The sequence below is a fragment of the Colletes latitarsis genome, chromosome 3 (genome assembly GCF_051014445.1).
Source record: "Colletes latitarsis isolate SP2378_abdomen chromosome 3, iyColLati1, whole genome shotgun sequence".
NCBI classification, from domain to species: Eukaryota; Metazoa; Arthropoda; class Insecta; order Hymenoptera; family Colletidae; genus Colletes; species Colletes latitarsis.
This window is the reverse complement of record NC_135136.1, coordinates 37827576-37852790: the sequence shown is the minus strand read 5'-3', so window position 1 is coordinate 37852790 and position 25215 is coordinate 37827576. Positions and strand designations below refer to the sequence as shown.

At 41.6% G+C, this 25215-nt stretch overlaps 1 protein-coding gene and 1 non-coding gene across 3 annotated transcripts in view; one reads left to right on the top strand and one right to left on the bottom strand.

The window, feature by feature from the left end:
- The window catches only part of Dgo (ankyrin repeat domain containing protein 6 diego), a 143535-nt gene that overhangs the window by 11131 nt on the left and 107189 nt on the right, over positions 1 to 25215 (bottom strand). The gene's annotated exons all lie outside the window — the stretch shown is intronic.
- Trnal-caa (transfer RNA leucine (anticodon CAA)) lies at positions 24049 to 24164 on the top strand. Its single transcript has 2 exons — positions 24049 to 24086; positions 24120 to 24164. It is a non-coding gene; the product is annotated as a tRNA-Leu (tRNA).

Here is a 25215-nt window from a genome sequence, read left to right as displayed (position 1 = left end):
CGGCGCACGGTCGTCGAATAAACCACAATGTAGCAGCCCAGGGGCGGACAAGGCGCGAACCCGATCGCTTTCGGGACGCTGACATTCTTCCCGGTTTGCTAGCCAGGGGAGCTTTCGCGCTCCCGTTCGTACCTCAGCTTTCGAACGGCCACGCTTTTCGGAACCGGTTCCACACGGTATTTACCCTGGTACGTTTTAACGCGCGATCGGTAACGCGATATCGCCCGTACCTTCCACCCGGGGGCTTTTCGTTTCTCACGGATTTCGTGCAACGGGATCCCAAACAGGGTTGAGACTTCGTTACTATTTGGATTTTCGAACATTAGTACGCCATGGACAAGATTCGATAGTAAAACGTCGGTTTTTCGAATTAATAGGGGAAGAAATTTGGTACTATTCGATCTGGGAAAATCAAAATTACAAATAATGCGTGGTAATAGTGTAATAATTCTTGCATTTAGTCGAGTTTCTTATTCCTCGTATAATGAAATGAAACTCCATAAGGGACGATAATAAGAATAATAAAAATCCTGCAAAGAAACACGATTACAGATATTATGCCGGTTGCAATCCTGACGCTACAGACATACTCGTTTTGGGTGTGTGCTGAATTTCGTGAGGATTGGTTCATTAGTGGCGGAATGTTTAAGGACACCAGTGTGGAAAAAGCAGTCTCGAGAAAAACCGCATTAAAGTTGGTCACCGCGACATGCAACGGTTCCGTCCGCGTACGCAACTTTATACTATACTGCAATAATGTTTGCTACCGAATTTAGTAATCAGTTTAATTGCAATCTTCATTAAGCGCGAATAAAGATATCAGAGAATAAATTGAATCAAATTTATGTTGATCCTTGGAGCGTTTCGACTTGTACCTTCAATTCCTATATTTAATCGCTTGAAATTGCTACAAAACGAGACACTCGGAGAAAGAACCACATTGACGATTCTCACACGGATATAAAATGTAATTATATGATATTTCACAAAGTATTTAACCTGCATTCGATCCCAGCCAAAGTTCAAAGGAAATATTCCATAACAGTTCCATAATAAATAAATTTCATTTTTGATAATTAATATCGAATGATTTTATCGCTGCTTCTCGTTTAAGCACTCCTGTAACTCGAGGTTGAAACGAAGGAATTTTCCTAATTGGCTAGAAACAATGCGGAATGGGGAAAATCGGTAGAAATACCGTACAAAGTGTATACACGAACCAACGAATCCACGGATTCTATGTTTAATTGATCGTAAGAATACATGACCTAACGGTCGCTGTCCGATAGACATCTGACACCTATAAACAGTCACCTGGAGATCCTGTGTCTGTCGTAATCAGACCGACTGTGTCAAAACTGTTGCTTGATTTATGAACGGATGCGTCGATGCAATTTCCAACGTGATTTTTCTCTAATTTAACCGTTCGTGATCGATGAAGGGACGTCAAACGTTGTATTTTTATCAGCCAGCTTTCTATCGACTCGAACACAAATTCAGCCCGTTCCACGAAGACAGTAACTAGAATAAATCAATTTCTACGAATGCATTAATCATTCGTTGAAATAAACATTTAAAAACTCGTATTTCGGTCAAGCGTTTCTCAAACACCTCCAAACAAGTAGTCTAATGAAATAATACGCGAGCTTGGAGACTACAAATTTTATCCTAAGCTCGAGAACATTTAGTTTTCTTAAGATCCAAAACGTTTTCAAAATAAACACGTTACGGAGCACGCAATCGCGGAGTTTTCAATTTATTTTCTGGCCTCAAGATGAAAACATTGATGAGTTAAATGCATGATATATGCGAATGTTCGATGTTCGTCGACGGTTTGTATCTTTATCTCCGGTGGAAACGAGTATCGACGAAACAGGATTTGACGAATGCAAAGGGCAGATACGTTGATGCGTCCCTGACACGTACCACTTGGAAAGCCGATCGGTGGCTTTGTAAAGAAGACCCTTGCTTGAGGCATTGTTGCATGTGCATAATATACCTGGACCATTACACCGACTCGCGCCCCGAACGCTTTGCTTTTCGTTTCGTGAAATTTTGCTGGTCGATTCGAGTACTGCCGTCCATATCGATTATTCGATATGTATTAATATTATAAAAAATACATATGTAATCCTACTAATAACGATCAGTGTTTAAACCTGCAAACTTAGCACTGCTTAAGGTTTCCAAGCGTTTAGAAAGAATATTTTATGTGTTTCAATTTTTAAAATAGAAAATTTGAAATTTTGCAAGTGGACAAATCATCAACTGAACATACAATGAAAAAATCATATCGATATTGTGGCTATTTTCTTTATTATTAAGTGGCGAACGCAATAGTAACGAGTATAACACTCTGGTGATTTCAATGCGTGGCAGAAGTGGTGATTTCAATGCGTGGCAGAAAGTGCAAAGTCTCATTCAACGCGTTACAAAATAAGATTTAATATTTTAAACTTTCTAAGTAATATTCCACAGACAAAAATTTACTTTCTACATCCACCAATACAAAAAAGTAGCCGCTGTTCTCGATAGACGTCGATTAAGCCATTAAACGTTCGTTCATTATTGCATTCGTTTTTATGTGATCTAGCTTAATCGGCACATACTTGACATTGTTGACGATCGCGTGTTAAAAAACGTAATCGTTATCAGCTGGACAAATTTAAAACGTGTTGCAGTACTCTTCCCAAAGTAACGCGATCGTTGCGAAATAATAATCATGCTTCGAACGATGCAAGTCCCTCGCGAATAGTTCTCGCGATACTGCGCCAAATAAAAAGTTAATGGAAATATTTTTTCGTTAACCGTCGGGTCGGTAGCTTCGTAAACCGCGGTGAGAAAATTCATCAGAGTTTGTGAGAAAAAAACGTTTAAAAAAAAAAAGGAAGGCAAAGAATGCTGAAACCACTCGATGCAGTAGGTGCGATATCTGATCGGTATCGAGATTTAAAACACACACTGTTCTCTTTGACCGCAACTCGTTCGCGGTTTTACAGTCGAGAATTCAGATCGCTTCTGCGTGGATGTTTATTCGTCGTTTGGTTCTCCTTCAGTGAACCGAGAACAACGCCTTCCCAATCCGACGATGCTTTATTACAAGACGCTTCGTGTTCGCTTATTCAGAACAAATTCGAACAATGACCAGAATTGTGTATAGGTAGGCATTACAGAATGCGTGTAGTAACATTTTTATTACGACTGAAATTGCTGTATCTATTGTATTCTTTTAGAATCAAGAACTAAACTCTTGTAATTACAGTGTAAATATAATCGCGATAACAACTTGTAGTTCTCTTTTTAAAGATTAAATTTCTTAGTGCTCTCGGTTATAGCAATCGTAATCGCCCAATGAAATCGACTCCCTTTACTTCCATTTTCTACCGAAGGACATCCAACTCTTCTTTCCGAGCCAGCTGCGTCGAATCGCCATAAGATTGATCATCGCTGTCCGCTCTGGCGCGCTGAAAATTACGGAAACCGAATCCGGTTTCTAAGCGCACAAACTGCCCAGCTTACAGTTTTTCCCCTCCGGCAAAATCACGGAAAAGCGATCGCTCGCCTTGCCTTCGCAACTTTTGTGCCATTTTTTGCCACCCCCTAAAACGATACCGTAAAAAGCTAAACAGAACATCGCTGATGCTCGTTTCTTTCGAACTGAAAATTCGAGTCGTCTCAGTTTCGCGGTGACGCAGCAACGAAACGCGAGGCGCAACAAACCGGCGCATTATCATTCCAACGACATGCGTTTCGAAAGGGAAGGATGCTTGTGAGGAATTCTCAAAAATCGCCGCGGTCTTGTTCCCCATCTGTACGGCCGCTTTGTATCCACCTAAGTAAGGAACGCAACGGAGACGTGCACGCGAGTAAGGACAAATGCACGCACGCCCACGAAGTACCGGCCACTCGGTTCTAAATCACCGGGCAAAAGCTGGCATTGTTAACTTCTGACGTTTCCACCGGTCGCAATGCATCAGCCGAGGAAAGATATCCGTTTACGCAAAACCGAGGAACGGAGGCTGGTCGAGCGAAAGCCCCGCGTTCCGTGGCATTTTCTCCGCTTGCTCGGCCGACAGCGTAAAACGTCGACTATTTCGAGTCCACGACAGGTGGTCGAACGAGCAACCTGGGCTCCACGCGGCTAAAACACGGCTAAAACACGCCGCGAGTTGGGCAGAATTCGAAACGAGCAAAGTTTAGGAATAACTTTTCAAACATTCTCCGAATTTCTACATATTCTTCAGTAAAATACGCATTGATCGCATTTTGAAACATTAAGTTGTGGCTAAGCAACATTTTTATATCTCTGGAATAAGACAATGATCCAGCTAATTAACGTTTTAGAAAGTCGGATAATCCGGAGGTTGGGTAATTGAAGGTTGGATAATCGAGGGTCGGATAATTGGGGGTTCATTGTAATTCAAAGTAAAAGCTTACTGGAGTAAAACCTGCACTCTAAAAACGTTTGCTTTGCACTCGCGAGTAGAATGTTTCTGATGTTAAAAGGGATTCCTTAAAATTTTTCAAACCCACGATTATGCTTGTTTTTATTCATACAATATCTCAGTCTTCGAAAACCACTAAGTAGAAGATCGAATCACGTACCTCGTTTAAAGCAACGATCGTTTCGAGTAACACCCATCACTCACTGAAATGGAACTCCTGTTCTATAACAAGATCATTAATCATTCGACCTATCGTCGAAGCAAATATACAAGGAAAGACAGTAGGACGGAATTCGTTCCTAGTAGCACTCACTTTTATTTATAGTGAAACAGTTTGTTAAATCAATTTCAACCAGTGCTCTAAATCTTTACTTGCACAGATCGCTCTGTAAGACTAAGACAAGCTTACAAGGATCATTTGAATCTTTCGAGATCATTTTAATTCCAAATCTAACAAACTTTTTCCTTAGAAGGGTTGATCTGTTGCAGTGCACAGTAAATAACGTCCTCCGTGCATCAGTTGATCCATATCCACGTATCATAAGGGATTAAATAGTTGGCGGAAAAGAATAGTTCGGATCACGCAAAGATTCTAATAACACGTTTACGTTCGTCAGTCTAAGACACTCGACGAGGTATCGTCACTCTACAGTTCTGCCATTATCCAGGCTTGCATCGTTCAAACGGGCTGGGTAAGCGTGTAATTTATGTAACTTATTATTCAAGGTCCATGGTACCAAGCCGAAGTTGTCGATCGTCGCGGGGCTATCTATCAGTCCCGAGTCATTAGAGGAGTCGGCGGCCACGATGGCCTCTCTTGCAAAGGATCATTACGTTCTCGCATCACTGACTCCTTTTCTTTTTCCGTTTGCACGGTCCAAACGAGAAACCGTTCGAACAAAAATCATCGCGCGAATCGACCAAGGAAATATCGATACGCTGCATCGACGTAATAAAACCACACGCGGTAATTACGTCAAGGTCGATCGAATTATCGTTCTATAATAATCACGATCGTCGATGCAAACAGGGAATGCCACTGGACACGGAATGGTGGTTATTTAGGTCCAATTGGCTACCACATTAATTAATTTATCGATGATATTCAACTTTCTACGAGTCCACTTTGGAACGATAATCGCAGAAATATCCTTCGTCATCCACGTAGATGGATATCTCGATAATTGTCATAGTTTCTATCACTATTGTACGCAAATTAGCCTCGTGTTTCTCCATCGCGTATCTACTACTAATTCACACCCGGGAACGAGATATACCGGTTTTAGCGATCGTGGAGTTCATCGATCAATCGACGAGATTGTTTCGAATTTATCGCCAATGTTCCAGCGTTTGGTAATTCCACGGAGTAAAAATACTGCAACGGAAGATGAATTCATGCAAGAACAAAATCTTTACGTTCCTGGAGAGTGAATTTCTAAACAATCTGGATGGGTTAAAGTATCAAACGAACGGATAGTCTGACGTCTAACGATAAGTCTCGAGCTGAAATCGTCGCGCGATTCTATCGTTCTGCTAATTTGATGTTCGAAAACAGTTGTACGTAACAAATTTACCCTCGTAACGAAACACGGTAGCGTTATCACCGGTTTGCGCGTAGGAATTCCGGCGTTAGTGGAGGCAAAGAACGCGAGGTTCACGGAAACCATCTCGGCGCGGATCGCGTCGCGTAACGACGTTTAGAGTACCGTTTACCACTCCGTGGTTCACCTCTAACCGCGTTAAACGCCTGAAATACGTGTCCCGCGTGTGTACCCGTGGACGCTAATTAAACTATAAATTCTCATCCGGAAACGGTCGCGCATTCGACTCGCCGGCTAACGATTTCGCGAGAAAGGTTCTAACGAGGCGAAAAGAAAAGTAACACGAGCCCCGTTCCCTTCGCGATATCTCGCGAAGACGAGGCAGAAGGACGACAAGGGACACGCAATATATATCAAACACGGTGGCCTTAATCGGCAGCCAGATCTGTTCGCGGAAGCTCCTCTGCTTTAGCACGTCGCGACGCTCGGCTACAAGTCATTGCTGTCCGACCGAGTGCGTTACGGAACGCGGTGCACGTGTAATGATGATGACTACATACAAACGGGCGTAATGTGGACGGTGATTGCGACAATTATAAACACGTCGCGTGTGGTCGTTGATTTTCGTGACGTTCGTTTAACCGTTACGTTCGAGTCCACGAGTCTGAACGACCGTTGTCACGAAACATGGAATTTTACTCACCGACCTGTCCAGTCGTTAGAGTTTCAAACTCTTCAAAATTGTTAAGTCAACGAGTTTCTTCTTAAAAAGCCAAGTACACTCTATACATTTTCCTTTATTTCTATTTCAGAAGTAAACATTTCACTTGCATGAAACTATCGAAGTGGTGAAAATGACCCATTTGTTAAACATTTCTTCCTATTCCTGCCCATTCTGCAAGTGGACAAATCATCGACTGACCGTACAATGAAAAAATCATATTGATATTGTGACTATTTTTTTTATTATGAAGTGACGAACGCAATAGTAACGAGTATAACACTCTGGTGATTTCAATGCGTGGCAGAAAGTGCAAGCATCTCATTCAGCGCGTTACAGAATAAGATTTAATATTTTAAACTGTTTCAGAAGTAAACATTTCACTTGCACGAATACTAGAATTATCGAAGTGGTCAAAACGACCCATTCGTAATTTCTAATAAAAATTATAAAAAATTTACTGGATTTTTGGAAATTTACCGTAGCTTTCTATAACAGAATGAATAGACATTCGTTTCCATTGCACTATTTCTTCAATTATCTATCTTTATATATTTTAATTCCTTTGGTAGAAATAAATAATTATCGATAGTAACGTTTTACACGTGCGCTTAGCATTGTAAACTGTCACGAAATTATGGACCCAAGCGCGTTGGAATGCTCGACCAAATAGGAGTAATTATCCGTGTAGTTCTTTAACAGTGGCCGTTTTCGCGGAAAAAATTTCGTTTTCCGAAGATCACCACCGCGAAGAGTAACCGCGGCGTTGTCTCTTCGAATGCTGGCCGCTTTCAGAGCGCGTTGAATCCGCGGTATGTAGATGTCCCTTTCTTTCAGGAAGATGCATTGCACGCGCGAGGTATCCGCGCGCTCCTACCGGGTTGCTCGGAAATCGGTGTTGCCCAGCGAAAGAATACGAAATACCGCGAAGAATTCGCAGGTATTATTCACCGAGCGAGCGGAAAAATGGCCCCGCATTAATCGTGCCGGCAAGAAGCACCGGATCACCTGCTCGGTATGGCCAGTACACGCTATATTTCCATATACGCGCACCAGGCCAGATGCAGCTGCCGCGATGCGCCTCGTTGTTGCATCGTATCGACTCCGACCGCATCTCTCGTTTCTTATCTCAACGCGTCCGACGGTTTTTCGGTTGACGGTTTTGATTAGAGATTGCAAATCTATCAAGTTTTTCGATCGCCGGGTAATTCGATCGAATTAAGGGGCTCGTGCCTCTGCTGTTGGTTTCTCGACCTGTTCGTTCGGTTCGTCGCTTCTTTCAAAAAATCTGACTTGATAAAATAAAATGGTACTGGGCAATCCTGAAAGGTTTTGCGATCTTGAACTACGTTGAAAAATATAACATTTAATAGAAGAGGATACAAGAGCACTTGTTCTACGAATTTCGTAAACATCTTCAAATGTTTAACCCTTAAGTGGATTATTGTGGATGTAACCTTCATTAGTTCATTATTTGTTAAATGCTTTAAAAGAAAGTAAATTCCCATTTACCAATTTGGTAACAATCAACATGGCTGAGATTGAGAGTCCACTTAAGGATTAAGAAATAAAATAAGAAAATATGTTATCCTGGATCAAGCATTATCAGGGGAAATAGTTAGGATTATTAAGTTGTAATTTTTCTTCGGGGTTAATAGCGTCACAGAAGCATTTGGTCATAAATTTTTCGTGGTAATTTTGATGGTTTTAAAGTACGTTGCATAAACGAGGTAGCATACTAATGGCGTAATAAAGGAGTTATCGAAGTTTCTGTAGGTTGCGTGCGAGAAATTCATACGAATTAATTGCTAATATTAACAGTCCCACCTCCAAGCGATAAATTCGCGAGAAACAGGCAGCAGTGAGGCTCGCTACACTGGCATCGAAAAAGATATCTTCCCGAAGAAAACGTTTTACCGTGTAAACAGGACGCGAGGGACTCGGTTAGCACCCCAGGACCTACAGGTTCAAGGGCAAGTGCATTCCTTACTTATTTTACACTCTCTTTATCCTGGCCTTTATCCTGAACACAAAACGCGCTGTCAGACCGATAAAAAATATCCCGTTAATCTTAACATTTTACTTCTGTTCTCGTCTCGAACCTTACTACTTATTGAACGTGCCTTTGTTTCTCAAATTAATTTCATTATTTCGGATGGAATTTCTTCTAGAGTTCATCAATTTGTAAATATTAATTTTATAATGCTTCCTGTAAAACTATTGATCAAAAACCAGAACTTCAGAACTTCGAAATATAGTTACTTTTATTTTTTCTTCTTTAAACGGTTTTTCTGGCTTCGAGTAACTCAAATAGTTTGAACCACTGCCATTAATAAATAGCGAAAGTGATCCAGAGAGGACTCAAAATGTGTAGGATCGAGAACCTTTGAATTTTCCTTGCGATCACTAAATATATACGCAACGAATGTTGAGTAACAACCATCATGAACCTTTTTTAGGCTTCTAACCAGCAGGATTCGTCCCGAGACAAATCTCTAGAGCTGCCAGGGACGCGTTCATTCGCTTTACGAATCAGCTGTCGCTGCGCAACGAATGACGAAGAAGCCCCCGAGAGAACCGAGCGTCAATTAACAAACTTCCCGGCCGTAGAACGTTTCTTAATGCTCGATCTGACACGGAACGTTTCGCGTAGCACGTGCTGGACCGACGACGACGATAAACGCTGAACGTCCAAAGTCCCCGAGGGCGTACCAGCGTCCATTCTCGACAATTCCGGCGCGCAGTTTGAAAATGCATCGCGATCCGACGTCCACCCGGCACGGAAAGCCACGCGGTTCCCGTGCATTCCCCAGCGTGTCGTGGCATCTGGAACGCTAACGGTTCCGCGAGTCATTTTCAACTCATTTCGCCGGAGAGATGCGCGCCGGGATCGCCACCGGATCGATCGATCCGCAAGGTGAGCAACTCGAATGAAAAATGACTGGTCCAGAGATAGGATCGAGGAGATATTAACCCTAGAGAAATTAGGGAGACGAAGCATCGAGACCCTTACAAACAACTCGCGTCAAATATGTTTCAAACTGAAAGGAAAACACTGTGACAAAATAAAAGCAATTTTCAAGAATTTTTTCGGGGGAAGCTTCGAAACTTTTTCTAATGAACGTTGAATGTTTTCGAAAGTACATTTCTTGAACTACTTTCTGTAAAAATTTAATATAAAAATATTAATTATTATAGACAGAATAAGAACAGAATAGAAACGGGGAACGTGTAATTTTTCAATTGCAAATTCTAAAATAAATTTTACTTTAAAGAACATTAAGAAGAGATATGAAAAAGATTTCGATTCTTTCAATTCGTCACAGTGATTTTACTATTTTTTATACCTGAATGTGTTTAACCAGGCCTAGTCCCAAAATTCCCTCTCGAGATGTCCCACCAAATTTTTGCCGGCAAATTAATTCGACTACCGACTCGATCATGCTACTGGGGTTCTTTTTCTATTTTTTTTTTCCTGTTAATTTCCGCGTGGCCCTTCTGGGAATACAAACGATATAATCGCTGCGCCATGCAAATGCGGTTTCTTTCCGCCTGCGACTTAGCGCGACTAGTCTCTGCTCATTGTCGGAGCTTCCCGAAGGTGGACGGTATCGCGAGGGGCAACGACTGCTCCTGCATCGATTACAGGATGCGCGGCAACGTAAATGAATTACGAGTCAATTGTGCGGAGCCTATCTGCGCCGACCAGATGCAGGAAGCGAGGGCCGCGGGATTGCTTTTCCTTCAATTTTTCCAGCCTCCTTGTACGTTGCTCCAAAGGGTTACTAGACGTGCTTCCCAATTTAATTATCTTCTAAAAATAAATTCCTTCCAATTGCATTCACACAAATAATCACACAGACTCCAAATGAAGTACAATTGGGGCGAATCACTGGACGAAAACCAATTTACCTATTGCGTGTAAGCAGATTGTAAATTGTATGGAGGGAAAAATAATAATTGTATTCCAAGGTTTTTAAAAAGTCGATTGTATTGTACCATCCAAAAAAAATCCTTCGTTTGGACATCCTTCTCGGTCGATCGAAATTACCGTTTTGAAACGAAGAATCAGTTATTCGCTCTGCTTCTTCCCCTGCGGAACACCTGGATACTGTGCAGCGTACCGAGCTCGCGTAGGAGAAAAAAAAGCACCCGTTGGTTATAAATTCCACGCTCGATTTTCCGCCTTCGGACTGGCCGTGCCTTCGGGACGTCGCGCGATGCGTTCGTTGCGCGTAACATATGTATTTTCCCGGGCGGCTGTTTTATTCGGAGCACCGTCTCACGTGATGCCCGGCGATAGAAACACGTGGGACGCGATCTAACGCGCCGGTAAGAAATGTAAATTTGTCCAAGTATCTCTCCGCCGGGCAGCGAGTTAAGGGAACCTTGGGGCGCCGTGGGCGCAACAATTTACTGCGGTAATTATTGCAAGTTATCGGGAATTGTACAAGAAACGTTTGCATGCCAGGAATTGACCATCTGCTGTTCCCATCGACACCGAGCATCCGGTCTGCGTTACAGTTCTTGCTCGAATAGTTTCCGCGGCCCTCATTCCGCGAGAATCACAGTACGAAATTCTCCTGTTTCAAAGAATACCATATATTACTGGTAAACTGGGTTTTAACGAATCCTGAAATCTGACAAAGGCATCAGATTGATCAGAGATATCTGAGAATTGACAGAGAGCGACTATGAAGTCGCATAGTTCTTGCAAGACGTTCGAGAAGACGTTCGATTCAGTAACTTCATATTTATCATTGAGTAAAACCTCATCAAAAAGTGTTAGGGTTAATGTTTTAGTATGCTGGTAATAAAAGAGTCAGGTAGCCCTTTAGGTTGTTGAGATCTCAGGGAGCTGAGGAGCCCAAAAGGTGTGGGTGATCGTGGAGGGTCTAGGAAATCTCGGTAATTCTGAGGGGGTCCGAGGGTCTCGAGAGTGTTGGAGGTCAAGGGTCCAGAGGTCTCGACGATGTTAGGGGTCGAGAGATTCCTAGTACTCCGGGAGGTCCCGGGAGATCCAAGATACGTCGGCGGTGTCAGGAGCTCCGACTTGGTTCGATAATTCAGGCTCGTCGATTTCAAATTCTACGTGTTCAATATTATATTTATCGTGACTCATGTCGAGGATGTCGAGTTCAAAGTCTTTCGAGTCCAAATCATCGGTTCAGAACCATCACACTATTAACCCCTTGACATACGATTTAATTACAAATAATTTTTCAAACGTATATATATACGTGTATACAGGGTGTTCGGCCACCCCTGGGAAAAATTTTAATGAGGAATTCTAGGGACCAAAATAAGACGAAAATCAAGAATACCAATTTGTTGATGAAGGCTTCGTTAAACAGTTATTAACGTTTAAAGTTCCGCCCGTACTGAATTTTTTTCTAGAAAATGCGCAAGATTTCGAGGGTATGTCTATTCACCAAAAATGATTGTAATTGACCCCTGCAACTGAAAATATTTTTTTTAGAACGATATGAAAAATTTTTTTTTCGTCGCAAAAATGAGGCACCTACCCCCTTGTCGATTTTTCTTAAAAATTCGTTTTTCATTTTTAATATTTTTGTTTGACGCCCTACAGAAAAGTTGTCTAATATTTTTTTTGTAGGTACCCATGAGCTCTACTTCAGAAAAAAGTTTCATTGAAATATATTCACAATTGTAGGAGTTATGGCTGTTTGAAAATTGGACCATTTTTATGGGGTTTTCTTCATTTTACGTGGTCAAGAAGCAACTTTTCCAATATTTTTATAATTTATACATATTCTCCACCAAAATACGCGTAGTTTGCTTTTTTAAACATTAAAATCGTCCAATCCGTTCAAAAGTTATGACGTTTTGAAGATTCGCATGAAAATTCGGGCAGACATTTCTGGCCAGAAATTAGATTTTCGGTAAGGAATTTTTTTTCTCGGAAAGGGTTGGGATTTCAAAGGTATGTCTATTGACCAAAAATGCTTGCAATTGACCCCTGCAACTAAAAATAATTTTTCCAAGACGATTCGAAAGTCTTTCTTTTCACCCAAAACTTTCAGCACTTACTCGAATTTTCTTCTCGAAAGTGGGTAGGATTTCGAGGGTATGTGTAATGACCAAAAATGATTGTAATTGACCCCTGCAACTGAAAATAATTTTTCCAGAACGATTTGAAATTTTTGAATTTAATTGTTAACTTTTTGACGAAGCCTTCATCGAAAAATTGGTATTCTTGATTTTCGTCTTATTTTGGCCTCTAGAATCCTCTATTAAAATTTTTCCCAGGGGTGGCCGAACACCCTGTATAAATCTTAATGACGAGTCAGACTCGTACAAGTGGTTAGTAACACTTTTCCAATTACATTCATTAAAAAAGAAAGCAAACTTTTCGGAGCTATTCGTCCTTAATACTGGGCCTACCAAGTCGAAAAAAAAATGTACTCGACTGAATTTTTGAAGATTTGTCATTTGAATTTCTTTGGTATAAACAAATACATTATAATTGTCGATCGTTCTAGCTTTAAGAAAGAATGCGAACGAAATAATTGAAATTCCAGTTCGCCGATGAATAAAACATATTAATTCCAACGCCTGATGCGAAACGTTTTTCGTCGGGGTATCGCAACGATTTATCACGGCGGTAAATGAAAATCTAAATGCGGTTAGAGCACGCCGGACTCGCTGGATGCTAACGTCGGGAAGCAAAAAGTCCCGTGTACCGTAGCACGAAGCGAAGTGTCGGGCATGCTTGTTATGTGACAGGTTTACGCTGAAGAGTGCTGGCGACTGCACTTCCGCTGATCTAGTAATGATACTGCATGAACGCAGAAGCACCATAGAAGACACTTTGTCCGATGCACCCGGGATTGCCAAGGTTGAAGCCATCAGCGTGTAACCGTAGCTGCTGTGGCAACGATGGCGTCGATCCGTCGTCAATTTTAAACTTCCAACTCGTAAAAACCCCTTTGTGATCTCGATAGGGAGACCCTTATTATAAAAACACGGGAAGATATTTAAAATCTGATCGATCTTCACTTTTTAGAAAGTCGTGAAAAAAACGTTTTAACGAAGATTATCGTTCGTTCTACATCGATAACGCGTACGAGTTCGGTCAGTACATCCAGAAGACGAACGACCATGTCGAGGAAACTCTCCAGTCATCGTGCGGTTTCTCAGCGGTTATAAAGGCGACGTGCATTCGATTTTTTCGCGATACAGCTGTATACCACCGAGGCAGAAGTCTCTGGACACCTCCCCTCTGGTCATCATTCACGATTCTAACGGTGGCTGGGAATCGTGAAAAGCTACAGTGACAACGACAGCTAACAACATCGTCGTAAAACGTGAATTCAATAACGTCAGAAGGCTACTAAATTCAAGTTTCATAGAGGGAGGAAGCAAAACTGATTTACAAACATCATTGTGTTCGCGTACGGTCGGATGAGTCTATCCGAGCCTTGTTCTGGCAAATTCAATTTCTAAAAATAACATAATTCGCATTGACAACTATCTCCACAATTATCAGAATATCAATAGACATCTTTTGACTACGAAACGTTCATCAAAAACTATAATAACGAGACTCGTACAATATTTTCGTCCCCCTCGGTTTGTAATCGTCGATTCACGTTCTCGTCAGATTTTATATCGCTATTTATTTCCCATCGTGGACTGATTCAGCTCGGCCCGTAAATTACCGAGGAATCCGGCCATCGCGATTACGTCGTGACTTCCTTGTCCGCGATTCGTAGATCCTCCGCGAATAAACGTGACTCATTTACCCCGCGAGACTCGCAAACATTCCATGATTAATTACCACGCGAGGGATTTCAATCATCCACACGTGCCTGCAATAAATGCAATCCAACCTGTCCTCGCGTCGGACATTATCCTATCGCTAGGGTTTAGTCCCGTCTCCTTTGAAGAGTCGCGCACCAAAATGGCAACCAGTTGTAAAGACGACGCCGTACACGACGGGGAAAGTAAGTAATGATACTTTCTATGATTCCTGTTACCGCGTATGTCGCCATTGTTAGTGGTATTCCATTATCGCGCCTGTCTCTATCGATATTCGAGAATTTAACAAAACTGCTTTTGTAGAATTCATACACAGATTAAAATGATTTTTTCAATTGAATTTTCTATGAAATTTCAAATGATTTCTTCAATTCATCGTCAAATATTTTTAATCAATTCCCATTCGATAAAAAGAAATACTTATATTCCTGAATTATTTGATATACAATATCGCTAGTTCGTATTTTCACTTTCTGTTTTGATTAATTTTCTGTATTGTATAATATTCTCAATATTGAACAGATTAATTTAAATTTAGGAATGTTAAAGAATGTGTGCACAGTCTCATAGACCCATGAGTAAAAACGATAAACCCGTCGTCGTTCACAAACGAAGCGAAAGTAGCCTTGTATCAATCGTCACTGATCTCGACCTTCTCATCCATCATTTCGTGTTTCCAACAAGAGGCGTTTGCTGTCGTATCATCCGATGATGCAGGCGAACCAACTACCGCATGAAATCACCTGGAACGATGCCTGCACGGGGAACGAGATAAAACGAAGTAGAAACTTCAATCTACTTTGGACAACCACCGCGATGATTAATCGTCCCTCGCGTCCGCTGCGGTTTTGTATAAGTTTTTCGTCAATTTTACAATCGGATTTGCACACGTGTCGCACGAAGTATCGCATTGCAATAAAAACGTGCAACAAAAATATCACGGCCCGTTAAAAATTATTTTACATCAAACCTTTTATGTTTCGACGATGAAGGTTTTTGATACTAGACTCGTATTTCCTTAGTTGGATAATGTAAAAAGAATTCTTCCCGTCGATTATAAATGCTTTAACTTTTTCGATACGAGCCACCAAGAGCAATTCAATTGACATAACTGAGATAACACAGTGGACAGCATCCTTCGAATAACTCCAATCGCTTATCACGCTGATCTAATCGAGCATCAACATAATTGACGTGCAATTTACAGGTTGGCGCAAGTTGAGCATATTCGGTGCCAATCAAAGCGACAGTGCATCGCTGATAAATACTGCGCGACCCTCAGATGGCAAACGATAAATTGCGATGGTTTGATAACGTTTGATAAATATCAAAATGTTTCACTACTTTATATGTGATTCTAATATAAATGAAATAAGAACAGAGGAACTTGGTAATTGCAAATATTCATGATTTAATGTATCGTTATTTACTTGTACTATTTATGGAACCTAAGATATTTATAAACGTACAACGAAGAAATTCTTTCGAACGACGACTTCTCCGTAACGGTAACAATGTAAAAAGGTTAAAGAAGCCTAAATTCTTATAGCAGATGCAATTAATTTAAGCGTCGCGCGAAGGCATTCGCCGCATCAAAATGTCTACGAAGTATTTAATTTATGCAGCGTTGACCGGTTCTGTCTTTCACTATAATTCTTCTCGAGCAATCATTATTGACACACTTTCGTGAAATGCAGACGTTATTACACGCGTTATCGACTACCGAAGACACATCGAAATAAAAAATTAAAGAGGATGCAAATTATACGATCGCAAGGTACTGCGTTTCGATCGATCTCCCAGCAACGACACGCGCCTTTCCCAAGGTACGTACGCATAATTACAAACACTTACTGTACTTCACGTACGGAGAAAATAACTTTATCGAACGAAACAACAGTTAATAGTCCCCAAAAAACGTTCGACGAAATTTCTTCTTAATTTTTTTGCTCCTTGAGAAAGTTTTCTGAGGTTTCACATTCGAAAATATATTGAAACGTCTGCAGTGTCACAACGAACAACACATTTTATGCTAGAATGTACGTTTAGTAATTCGTGCGTTAATTGGTCTCGAATTAGAGCAGTGAAAGGTATCTATGATTTTAGTTGTAGTATACATCAAAGAGATTGCAACGATAAAATAGGTACAATTACGACAATTACGCCTTTTATACTCTCTAATCAAAAGTTTTCACCGAACACTCGCTATAGACTTTCTAGACAGTTGCTATGCTAGCTTTCTAACAAAAGGTACAACCACCTTATCAGTCGATGCCATTTACGTTCGAACAAGAGTACAAGTCCACGAAGGTAACATTTCACGAGCCTTTATTCAGCAATCTTGACAAAGACCGGTAGAAGCAAAATCATTCAGCAGTACGACACTTTCGAAATACTTATTGCATTGAAAATTATTTTATAAAGCCGGGGTTGAAACGAAATATTATCCTCGTGCTGTGGAATGCACTGCACAAATTTGCATAGAGATATCTATAATAAGTTTTGAAAAATAGATACGTATATGTGGGTGATCAGAACTTGCACGAACAAAGGGTTAATAAAGTTTTATCGATAGATCGTGGAAATTTCAAATAATTCCGGTAATCGTCAAGGAATGCAAGGTCGAAGAAAGATGGATATTTAAAATTCTGAGTCATGGCTACCCTCTTAAGGGGATTATCGTTCGTAGGTGCACGAGGAAGCGGTGCGTGCGTCGAGCGGATCGGCCACTAAGTAGCCTTTTCGCATGTTGATTACGCGACGAGCACGCGGCATTACCATAACTCGATGCCGGTCTTCGAAGACCGTCAACCGTAACCGCGGCTTAACGGGTGCTGTTCCCGTTAGAAGATGGTAGCCGCCTCGACGCGTCCCGATCACTATTTCTTCGCGGCGACGAATTAAATGCTGGAACACGGGTATAACGAGCGCCAGCCACCTCCGTGGGTTCACATTGACAGTGATATCGCCGTGGAAAGACTTCATAGAGCGGTTCGAGCGTTACGTATGGCGGTGCCTCCTTTGATTGTTCTTCCGGTGATATGTAAATGGGACGGTAATGTAGGCGCGGCGGCCATTTCTGAACGCCGGGGTTTAGGGAAAGGCATCTGTCGACGACCTGGATAGCTCAATTGGTTAGAGCGGTCCGACGAACGGAGAGATCCGGGTTCGGAATCTTTATCTGGCGAACCGATCGACCGATTCTTTCTCTTCCCCCGCCGGTAACTATTTAGCGGATCAGGAAGCAGAAACACCGCCGATCGAACCTCGCCTTGGTATCTCCAACGATCGATCAAGCTACGCGATGACTGGCGTTTTACCGGAGGGGGGCTGTCTGATATTTTGAAACCGAAAAAGGAGGGTTCTCGTTTAATTGTATTATAACGAGCCATATTTCAATTTCGAAACTGTCTAATAACGCGTGTTGAAAGTACTGAAACTTTAGACGCGTGCAGTTCCGAGACTATTAGTGATTTATTAATTTTTGAACCATTGTTAGCAGCGACAAAGCCTCCCCTTTAATATGGTTTTTGGTTTTTGTCGATCCGACTTTCCGTTTTCGAGATATCGTAATTTATGTAAAAGGTAATTTTTTAAATTCCACTCTCCGCCTGAGAAAAACCCATTAACGCGCATTAAAAGTACTAAAACTTCAGAGGGGTGCAGTTCCGAAACTACTAATGTTTTATTAATAATTGAGCCACTGTAAGAAGCGGCAAAGCTTCCCCTTTAATATGGTTTTTGGTTTTTGTCGATCCGACTTTCCGTTGTCGAGATATCGTAATTTATGTAAAAGGTAATTTCATTAATTCGACTACGATCTCGCTCGGCGCATCAGAAAGGCCTATTAACGCGTATTAAAAATCATAAAACTTTAGATGCGTGTAGTTCCGAAACTATTAGGGTTTTATTAATTATTGAGGCATTGTTAGAAGCGGCAAAGCTTCCTCTTTAAAATGGCTTTTGAATTTTGTCGATCGGGCTTTCCGTTTTCGAGATATCGTAATTTATGTAAAAGGTAATTTTTCTTAATTCGACTATCGCTGTCTCCGTCTGACGCGTCGCGCTGGACCTCTCTGTTTCGTACGTGACTCGTGATCGAGTGACCTAGAGCCGGCCGTAGTATTTCCAAGAATTTACTACGCACTGTTTACTATCTACGCGCGCGGGGGATGAATGAATTCGCGCGAGCGCTACAAAAACGTAAACAAACCCTATCTCCGAAACTATCCACCGTATCGACTTGAAACTAAAATCGCTATATCTCCGGAACTAATAAAGCTATCGAGTCTCACAAACGCTCATTTTAAAGGGCGTTTCATCCCCTATCCGATGACTATACTAACTACTATAATTTATGCTATCTTCTATGTTTATTTTGACATTTACTGTGATGCTACGTACCAAACTTCTTCAATCGTAAAAAATGTATGAAAATATCGATCGTTTTGTATCGATAAAGGTGTAGCATCTTGAGTTTTGATCCCGCGAAGCAATTCCCGCATACTAATCTTGGAAGGCAGCGCCGTATGCTCTGTTTATACGTTTCAGCAAGGCCAAACTTGTTTTACACATTTCTGGAACGTCGTGGCGCTTAACGGGTGTAGGTATCGTAGATCCAAAGCTGGCAGAATCACCGGCCGGCAGGCTTAATCGGACATCTCTGTTAATTGCACGCGATCGAAAATGCTAACGAACCGAATCCCCCGACAAGAACGTGCGTAGGCCGTGCACGTAATAACTCTATCTCTCACGCGATTCATTGATGGGAACAGAATCATGCATAGTCGTAGCGCCGGGCGATGTCCCACATTCTAACGAGAAAAACAAACATCCACGGGGTCGCCCATTTATCACGTTTACTTTTAGTTTCATCCGCGCGATAACGGTTCTGATTAACGATCGCGCATCGAACACGAAAGATTTTACGCTGGGACGCGAGTATCTTCGAACGTTTCTTTCCGCGACTTCCGACGGCAGAATTAATAGTTTCGAACCGTATTGGTAGCGTGAGAATATCGCGGGGTAAGTTTGAATCGTCATAGCCAGCAAATGAATATAAAATATCGCTACAGGATATCCGCAAAAGTACTCGAAACGGAGAACCAACAATTTATGAAACCTACGTTTTATATATTTCGTATTTTATTAATTATGTTTTGTAGAAGACTTTTATGAGGAGACAGATTGTTCGTAAAGATTATCGAACCCATTTGTAGGACCCGATTTTCTGGAATACCTTACTAATTGCAAGTTACTTTGGCAATTTTTAATGATCAGTTTTGCGTCTTTCTTTTTCTGCTCGATGAGCGAAAATTAATTCTGGGATGCGAATAGGAGAATACCAAAAGCGAGAAAGAAGCACCTCGTTCGCAACTGGGAGCACAATTTGAAAGAGTAATTACTCTGGAATTATAAAGACCTCGCCGGCAGGTTTTAATCGTGGTTTTAATTACTTCATCTACCATGCTGCGCGAGTCTGTTTTGCCTGTTTTTGCTGTCCTCGGAATTGTGATTTGACGCGTTGTTTATCTTGAACTTTTATAGACTGTGTGGTCGAGTCGAATTTGCTAAACATCGTATGGCGCATTAATACGTTTAAATGTCGCTACATTAATTGCTTTCGTTTCTATATTTACGATTCTAACATGCAAGACAAACTAGCATAATACACCCGTCTTCGTAATACGAAATAATTAATAAAACACAATTTTTCAGGATCTATAAATACCATGAATTCTCGATAGAAAAATTAATTTAATTTATATATCCTTATTTGCAACACCATGGTTAATTTCACCAGTTGTGTATCGAAATCAGAGCATAGTTACAAAACACGCGTCAACGCGTCAAAGTAAAAATAAAAATCGTTAGTTTATTGCTTCGTAAAACGTCGAGATCAGGGTAAAACTGCACCGAATCTGCGTAAGGGAGCACGCAGTATGGCAGGACGCGGTATACGCATAAAATGGATAGTCAATTTGACGCACTCCATCCAATTACTCGAATCCCCTCGATTACCAAGCGCGATTTTTAACCACGGGGAAGGATTCAATTTACGATCCGTGGATCTCCACCCTGCTGGATGTCGGCTCCCAAGCTAATAGAAGCGTGCATCTCATCTCGCGATCAGAGTTGCTTGATTAGCGGTGTCTTTACAACGGAACATCCGCGAGAATCGCTACTTACGGCGAGGCGCACACGGTCGCCCCTTTGATTGCGAAAGGTCAATCGTAATGTCAACGATTTACTCTCACCACGGTCGGATTAAACGGTTACACGCAAGCTAGAGGTAAGATTTTCTAAGGGGGAGGGAAGTTTATTCGCGATTTGCATGCTAACGAACAACCGCCGGCAACTCGAGTCCGGAAATTTAACTTCTCCCCCGGTAGATTTCATTATCGACAACGAGCACGCTGACTTCGAGCATCGACATCTTGACGCACTGCCGTAATCTCGGGGCCAAACACCTGGCGATTTGTCGATGGCGAACGTTTAACGGTAAGGACGAAGCTAGTAGCCATAAGCGCCTCGGATTACGAAGTGATAATGTACGAAAGAAGTTAAGAACATGGTTAAACCAACGACTTAAGTCTTCAACTGGCTGAATAAATTCAATATCATTTATAACCCTTAAGTGGATTATTGGCCCTCCACAAGTTTAAACTAATCATACAATTATCGATACAATTATTTGAAAATTTACGTAAAAATCAACCAATTTGGTAAAAATCAAGATTTGAGTAAAATAATTCTGTCGAGATCGAGAGTCCACTTAAACGAACGTTTCTTCGGTAGAGATTGCATAACGGCAAAAAAAGAATTTTCTGCCCATTGGAAAACCCATTAACGCATTGTTTATCACGGTGCTTGGTCCGGTAGTATATGGACTGCGAGGACCGTGGAATGATAAACAATGATTAAGCGCATAATAACTGTCAGAGGAAGAGACCTCGTCGAGATCAAGGAAGTGACTAGCACGCACGTGAACTCGCGTCAAGTGTCCGGTGCATTTGATGCACGCGTGCATTTCGTGCCTGGAGAGCAACGGAGCTCCTTTAGATTCTAAAGCCCTATCCACACACAGCCACAGCGGGGGCTTTGTTTGCGTCAGGTATCCCTCCATTCACCGACGAATTCGCCACTTAAAATAACAGCAACGTAGCGCTTTGATATTGAAAATAAACACCGCGAGGAAACTGAATAAGAATTCCTACGCCTTTCGCATAAATTTCTTTCTTTCTCGCCTTTTTCGCCTCTGCTACTCTATTCGCTCAGACGTTTCGCGGTACTGAGTTTCTTGAATTTTTAGTCGATTCTTAAAAGCAATTTAGAATTTTACAATTAGAGTAAGGCAAATAGAAAATAGAAAAAGGGAAATTTCTTTCTTTTTTTTACTGATTGTGAGTACTGAGTTTTCTGAATTGTTAGTCGATTCGTAAAAGCAATTTAGAATTTTATAATTAGAAAGGCAAATAGAAAATGGGGAAAAAGGGAGGAATACGTAATAAGAAAAATACAAACGAGAGTATGCAAACAATGTAAGAAATAAAAAACGCGGTGTCAAATGAAGAAAAATTGAAACTGAAAGCAATTTAGGGATCATATTCTATGTATTGCACGATTGGATCGTTTGAATATTAATATTCTCGAGCTTAATGAATTTGAGGTTCTGGGGCTCGAGCGCGTCCCGTGCTTTTGATAGAATATTTATGACGTGCGCCGTCGCGCGTGTTGATCTTATCAGAGTAGTGTGAAGCGTCTTTAAGAGAGGCAGAGATAGATAGAAAGGCGGAGAAGAAGTTGGAGTTAATGCAAGCCGGGTCACGACGGCCGACCGGGATCACAAGTTCGTCGTCGTCGCCGTCTTCGTGGTTGCATTAACATTGCTGGCACCGTCATGGTTCACCGTGAAGACATTATCGAGCCGGAGGCTATTACTTTCGGTGTCGTTTATTCTCGTATTGTTTTCCGTGGAAGCCTCTGCTGCGTTTTCAGGCCTTAATATTCGTTTACCGCTCGAAATTTAATTATTACCCTACAAAAATACGACCAAGGTAATCGCTCGATCTATAAAAATGTAACTTCATCCGACAGTTCTTAGAGTAATTCGAATTTACTTTACGAGGGAAATTTTGAGTCTTGCTGATCGAGATTTCATTGAATATTCTCAGTAATATAAATACATGGAAATATTTCCGTTAGAAGAACAGTTGGCCGAAAGAACGGTTCGCTGTTGCTTCGAGGAGCTTTCATCTTTTTTTTCGATCCGCGTAGAAACTAGAAACCAGTTCCTCTGCATCCAGCCGAATGCACCATCGCCGCGGTAAAGTGATACAGATTTATCTCGACCGATGCTCCTACTATTATTCGTATTACCTGGCTGACGCTCGGTCTGATAACGAGGTAATTGGCGACTGCTTGGCGCTGAAGATTAGAATCGTCACTCGAGGTAAAACGTCCCTTGAAATTCGCGAAACCTTGTTCCACTTTAGACAATGCTACGATAGCCAACGACCAGGGTTACCTCCTTCAGGATGGAATTTATATTGAAATCGAGTTCGGACCGTGCGACGTATCAGGCGACCAGAGAGACGGCGATGGTTTCACCGTAAAACGTGAACCGTCGATCGAAAGTCAAAGTGAGATTTCTACGCCGGTGGAAATCGATCTTACCCCGGTTGCGTGTCGACACGTTCGACCACGGGTTAGTAGCTCTTATCAGCACGGACTAGCCTGATAACGAAGTAACGAACACCTGGCAAGTGGCACGGACAGATCCACCGGACTGATAATTGGCCAATTGTTGACGATTGTTGGGCCCGAACAGAGAGATTTATCGCGCTGATAACGAAATAATTGACAACCCGTGGGTCCTACTGGCAGAGTTACGATAGCCTGGCGAGCGCATAATACGACCAAGGGGAAGGTATACAGATTCTTCCTACCGGATAACGCATCTGCATGCCGGATTAAGGCCGAGGCAGACTCCAGGAACCGCGGACGAAACGTTCTGTGAGGTCGAAACCAGTTTCAGCGTATCCGTTTAGACGGATCTAGTCACACAACAGCATAATGCAGATTCATCTCGGCGTGTATTCTTACCTATCCCTCCCGTCCCTCCCGTACCTGGTCCGATAACAACGTAATTGACAAGTGGTTAGATCGTACAATTACGCGTCATTACACACGATTTCTTACAGATACGCGAAAATGATCTGGTAAATCGACTCCAAAGAAATTTCATCTTCCTTCCTTTTTTCACCGACTGGATCCTATCATCGACGTCGTTTAACATTTTCTTTACTAAAGTTCCCAACGATTATAATAAACTCAAAATAGATAAGATTTTAGTAGAGGAATACAATATAAAACTGATTAAAAAAAGTGTATTTTTGTTTTATATTATGCCTCTCATTCCATTTAAAGTGAATTGTTATCGTCATTGTATGATATAAACACTTAGGTCGAAGAGGTATTTTTATCAACGACGCTTATCTTCAAAGCTATATGTAGTACATTGGCTTACAAGTTGCAAATGAAAAACTGCAAACACAATGTCAGGATGGCCGAGCGGTCTAAGGCGCCAGACTCAAGGTTTACCTTGCCCGTTCGTCGGGTTTCAGAGGCTTCTGGTCCTCTCTGAGGGCGTGGGTTCGAATCCCACTTCTGACAAACTTTTTTTACGTTTTTACATTCGTATTATATTTTTTTTCAAAATAAAATACCTGTCACTTCTCTTGAAAAAATACACGCGGAACGCAAACTGTTTTGTTCCTAGGTTCGAATCCCACTTCTCGCAAATTTTTTTTTTTTAATTTTTCATTCATAATAAAATCCTAGATTGTGTTTTCACCGAATGCAAACTATTAATTCCCTAAATAATTCATCAATTCAAATATTCATCGAACTCGAATGATCTCAACCTACAAGTTGTTGGATTCTTCTTTCGAGTCAAATCGGGATCAAATAATTGTAATATTTGATTCAGCTTATCGACCTTATCGTCACGAAACCAGACAAGAATTATCACTGACCATGGTAAACGTGACGTTTGACTGATAAATATAGGAGTTACGCGTAGCTCGTGCGAATTTCCATTCAAAACGACAGGATTTCCTCGCGATAAGCGTGGATTTCAAGCATGTCACCTTGTTCGAAGGTAAAGTGGACTAGTTATCTATAGCGATGGAAAGCTACGTTCCCTCCGCGGAACCCGTTAAAGGAAAGGAAGAAGAAGAAAACAAGCGTTTCGTTAAGTTATTCATTTTGCGTATTCCGCCGTCTACTTTCGCTGAAATGGCCAGGACTGGTTTGCCAGAGAATTTTCTAGAATCCCTGCTCTGCAAGGTAAAATATACGTATATTTCCGTAAAACAATTTTCTATATCGCACGATTGAATAACGCATGGTTGGGAAGCACTGTTCCTAGCCGAATGGAACTCGTTTCCCTTCCGAGCCAGTTCCAACAGTACGCGTTTCGCGAAATTTATCGGCGAATCTGTATTTATTTTTGCCGTTTTCGCACCTCTCTCGTTGGAAGTTTCGATCTCTTAGCCGTACGTAACACGGCGGATCGAGTCATTAAGGCTTTTCGAGCGATACTCAGGGACGAGCGCGAAGCGGTGTACGTTTCCTCGGTATTCCACGATGCTACCCCTGATTCAAGCGTAAAGTAATTTATCGCGGGTTCTAAGAGGCCGCCGATTTACAACCAAAAAGAGAA